This window comes from Arachis duranensis, chromosome 3, assembly GCF_000817695.3.
Source record: "Arachis duranensis cultivar V14167 chromosome 3, aradu.V14167.gnm2.J7QH, whole genome shotgun sequence".
Taxonomy (NCBI): Eukaryota; Viridiplantae; Streptophyta; class Magnoliopsida; order Fabales; family Fabaceae; genus Arachis; species Arachis duranensis.
Genome location: NC_029774.3, coordinates 24,465,377 through 24,470,790, shown reverse-complemented (window position 1 = coordinate 24,470,790; position 5,414 = coordinate 24,465,377).

Genomic DNA, 5,414 nt, shown 5'->3' with positions numbered 1-5,414 from the left:
TATGATCTGGGTGGGCAAGTTCTTGCTGCAAATAGTACTCCAGTCATCTTTCATCTCGCGAAAGAGACAGGATCCGAACTAGAAGAAATGGACTCACACAAGCTTGCTCTCATTGACCCTTGCTCTGGAAAGTTCCAAGATGTTAATGTTGCTGATGATTATGTGTCTGTTATGACACTTACTTTGGATATTCAGGTAAGTATATATAGTATTTAGTCTTTCATTTACATAATGAAATTAAATTTCCTTATTATGTTGATTCTGCTTATATGACTGGAATGACAGGAAAAGGTGAAGAACTCTAAGCATTTTGGGATCCATGCTGTTAGCCAAGTTGCTTCAGACTTGACTACAGATTATCTTGAGAGTCATGGACTCAAATCTGTTCCTAAATCTGTGGCTTATGGTTACACTGCCTCAGGATTTGGATTTGTTCAAGACTTGCCTTATGCATACATTCATGAATTTACTAGAACATCAATGGCCGGAAAAATTCGACGCTTCAAAGGTGGATATACAAGTCTATGGAAGAAGATTGCTGAATCACTTCCCATAAAACTTCATTGTAACACTCAAGTGTTGGCGATCAGACGTAGCTCTGAAAGTGTCAAAGTAACTGTCAAGAGATTAAATGAAAATGAAAAAACCATGGAGTTTGATAAGATCATAATCTCTGGTAATTTTCCATTAAGATATGGAAGAACTTATGGATCAGTGCCTTCAGCTTTCACAGGTTAGTGTATATACATATATATATGTTCATTTCTTTGTAAGGTACATATTGTTGTTGTTTTCTGATTGATTCTTGTTGCAGATTCTGAAGAAGAAGTCATGGATGCAACTGAACTTGAAAAGGACTTGTTCAGCAAAGTAGAGACATTTGATTACTACACCACAGTGTTTAAGATTAAAGGATTTGAACATCTTCCAATTGGGTTCTTTTACTTTGGTGAATACATGGAAGATCCCAACACCATTGGAAATCCTGTTGCAATGCAGAAGTTTTATGATGACAGTGACATATTCTTGTTCTGGTCTTATGGCAACTCTTCTGATATTAAGGGACCAACTGTCATCGAGCTTGCGATTAAAGCGGTTGAATCCATGGGGGGGAAAATTGACAAATTCATCCTTCAACGTCGCTTCAAGTATTTTCCTCATGTTAACAGCCAAGGTATTTTCGGAACTACTTAATGCCCATAATTTATTTTCAATTTTAGTTGAGAATTATAAACTCTAGAGTTTGAAATGCAGATATGAAATCTGGTTTCTATGAAAAGCTGGAGTCAGAACTTCAAGGTTCAAGGGATACTTATTATGTGGGCGGCCTTATGGCTTTCGAGCTCACAGAGAGAAATTCATCTTATGCCATGGCTCTCATGCGTAAGAACTTTGCAACTAGCAGTGATTTGCCAATGTTCCCTTACACTAAGGTAATTATTTAATATTTATATATTTTAGTTTTTAAATAGTCCCAAGATTGAGTTGCACTTACTAGAAGCATGTTATCTGCAGAGTTTGTTTCCACTACAAACTGAGTTCCAGAAAAAGGAGCCTAGAGAACTTGGTGAATTGCCTGGGGTGCAATTTCCCAATTTGCCCTCTTTGAACAGCTATTTGAAGCACTGGGGAACTCATCCAATCACTCAAAACAGAACTCTTTATTCTTGGATAAATGAAGAAGGAGAAGTTGTATGCAAAAGGAGCTATGGAGAACAAAATTCTAATGCTTCTTGTATTGCTCAGAATCTCTTAACATGCCGAAAGCCAATCATCAAGCCCGGTGACAAGGTTCTCCTAGTCTATGTCCCCGGTCTGGATTTCGTCGATGCCTTCTTCGGATGCATAAGGGCTAAGGTTATACCAGTTCCTGTTCTTCCTCCAGACCCCATGCAAAAAAGTGGACAAGCACTTGTGAAAATTGACAACATTGCAAAGTCATGTGGCATAGTGGCAATTCTATCAACAAAAGGTTATCACTCAGCTGTGCGGGCCGGATTTGTTAAAGGTCTAATCTCATTATCCGGAAAAGATGGGAAGTCTTCAGCTAGATGGCCAAATCTTCCATGGATGCACACTGATTCTTGGATCAACAAGTCAAAAAGTCTGGCTTCTGAATATGTAGATGATCAATGTGAGGCTCAACCTGGTGATATTTGTTTCTTGCAGTTTACGTCAGGTTCAACTGGGGATGCTAAAGGAGTGATGATTACTCATGGAGGCCTAATTCACAATGTGAAGTTGATGAGAGGAAGATACAAGAGCACCTCGAGGACCATGCTAATAAGCTGGCTTCCTCAGTACCATGACATGGGGCTCATTGGAGGACTTTTTACAGCTCTTGTTAGTGGTGGATCAGCTGTGTTGTTTTCGCCAATCACATTCATCAAGAAGCCATTGTTGTGGCTTGAAACTATGAGTATCCCAAAAGGTGCTAGCTCCAGGATATGGCTTGGCCGAAAACTGCGTTTTCGTCAGCTGCGCATTTGGACAAGGTAATCCTATTCTTGTTGATTGGCAAGGAAGAATCTGCTGTGGATATGTCCAGCCAGGAGATGCTGATGTTGACATCAGAATTGTTGATCCTGAGAGTGGCGAAGAGCTTCAAGAAGATGGAAAAGAAGGAGAGATTTGGATAAGTAGTCAAAGTTCAGGAATTGGGTATTGGGGAAAGGATGAACTGAGCCAAAAAACTTTCAGGAATGAGCTTCCAAACCATCCTGGAAGAAACTTCACAAGAACTGGTGACTTGGGAAGGATAATAGATAGGAAGCTATTCATCACAGGAAGAATCAAGGATCTGATCATTGCAGCTGGGAGAAATATATACTCATCAGATGTTGAAAAGACAGTTGAGAATTCATCCGAATATCTTCGTCCCGGGTGTTGCGCTGTCATTGGTGTCCCTGAGGAGATTCTATCAGCAAAAGGTATTGCCTTGCCTGACGGGTCTGATCAAGTTGGCCTCGTTGTAATTGCAGAAGTAAGGGATGGTAAATCAGTTAGCAAGGATATGATTGAGCATATTCAAACTCGTGTGATAGAAGAACATGGAGTTAGTGTTGCTTCTGTCAAGTTGATCAAGCCAAGAACCATCAGCAAAACAACATCAGGAAAAATCAAGAGGTTTGAATGTCTCAAACAGTTTGCAGATGAAACACTGAACTTGGTGCCACAACCTCTCTTGACAAAGAAAAAATTGGTAAGGTCATTTACTACAGGAAATTGCAAAGATGGAAGAACACCAAGGTCCAATAATGTAGCAAAAAACAATCTTGGAACTAGCCAAAGAATCACCAACAGGGAAATCGTGGAGTTCTTGAAAAAGCTTATTTCTGAGCAGGCAGGAATCCCAGAAAGTGACATATCAGTCACAGATAACATAACATCTTATGGTGTTGACTCAATTGGTGTTGTCAAAGCAACACAAAAACTCTCAGATTTTTTGGGAGTTCCGGTTGCAGCTATTGATGTCTTCACTACTTCTTGCATTCAAGAGTTGGCTAACTTCTCAGAAAATCTTCTACTCAAGTCTAAGCCACAACTTGTTAGCAATCCATCCAATGCTTCAGAAGAAGATATAGAGATTGCTGAAGTGGTTATGGATGTGTCCAAGACTCGCCAATGGGGTATTCGTTTACTTCAACTCCTAGCACTTTTTTATATTACTCTCATGCTGGTTTTTCCTGCTTACATATCCATCACTGCTTCTCTAAGTTTCAATCAAAGTATCAGTGCATTAGTGGAAGGAATTTCATGGTCAAACTACTTAATTTCTTTGACTTTGGCACCCCTTTCTTGGATCCTATGCATTGTTTCTACTAGCATTTGCATTTCAATTTTTGGGAATTCTTTCTTGAGGCCAAACTATGCCCTTGTTCCTGAAGTCTCCATCTATTCAATGGATTTTATCAAGTGGTGGACACACTATAAAACTCAAGAAATTGCTTCTAGAGTCCTAGCAGTACACCTCAGAGGAACAACATTCCTTAAGTATTGGTTTGAGATGCTTGGTGCAAGAATTGGATCCTCAGTTTTGCTTGATACAGTTGACATCACAGACCCGTCTTTGGTCTCAATTGGAGATGAAGCTGTCATTGGTGAAGGGGTTTTGGTTCAAAGCCATGAGGTAAAGAACAGGATCTTGAGTTTCAATCCAATTAGGATTGGAAAAAGTTGTTCAGTTGGACCTTATGCTGTTATTCAAAAAGGTAGTGTTATTAAAGATGGTGCTGAGGTACAACCCTTGCAAAAGGTTGAAAAAGGACAGCATGTGCTCAAGCCTACAAAGCTTAATAATGTTAAAGAGGTTAGTTCCTGAAATTATCATCCAGTATATGTATATCTATGCTACCATAGTTATGATGTTTCAAAAAATATTACTAAAATTAAAGTAGCATTTTTTAATCATTTTGTAATGCTTTATAAAAAGTGTTGCTAAAACAAAATAGTACCAAAATATAAAAAAAAATTTAATTTTAAAAACACTTACATAACTACAATAAATACCATAAATATAGATATACTAATATATATATATATAGTTAGCCTTTGTTTAACTGCCACTTATAAGTACATATCAATGCATTGTCATTGTGAACAAAACTACATCAATCCATAAAACAACTTGGTGAGTTTTATGGTGTTTTTTATTATGGTATTTAAATTGCCTAACTTACTTTTAAAGGTAAAAAATAAAATGTTTAAAACAAAAAGTAAAGTATTTAAAATTTATTAAATATTATCTATTTGCCTTTTTAAGTAAATTAGGCACAATTTCAAAGACACCATAACATTCACCAAATAACTTATTCTGACACTGGACTATATTTATCTATCTAATTTATAATACATGTTTTTCACGAATAGAGATTAACATCTTATTATATATTATTCTATTATCATGCAAGCTTTTTTTTTAGTTTTAATTTTTATAAATTTTTTTATTGTATCCTTTATATGTTTTTTTATAGATTTTTTAATTTTCAAAATAAAATTATAAATTATGAAATTAATTGATGTTCAACTATGTTAAGAGAAATCGTTAAAAAAATACTTGGATTTATTTAAATTTTTATAATTTTATTTTTCTTAAGTTATATAAATAATTGTAAAATTTTATTCAACAAAAAAATTATTTTTAATGAAATAGAATTTATATGAGTCAAACTTTGTTTAAATGCTAATAAGTGTATTACTTTTTGTATTTATTTATGAACATTTTGTTTAAATTTAAATCTAACTCATCTACCAAAATCAAATAAAAAAATAGATTCTTTTTATCAAAAAATTCTACTTAAGAGAATATTTTAATATATATAATAGATTGTCAGAATTAATTTTTATTATACTATTATTATTATATTATAAAATTTATTATGATATAGTTTTTCTTTTAAAAATCATATAAGCTT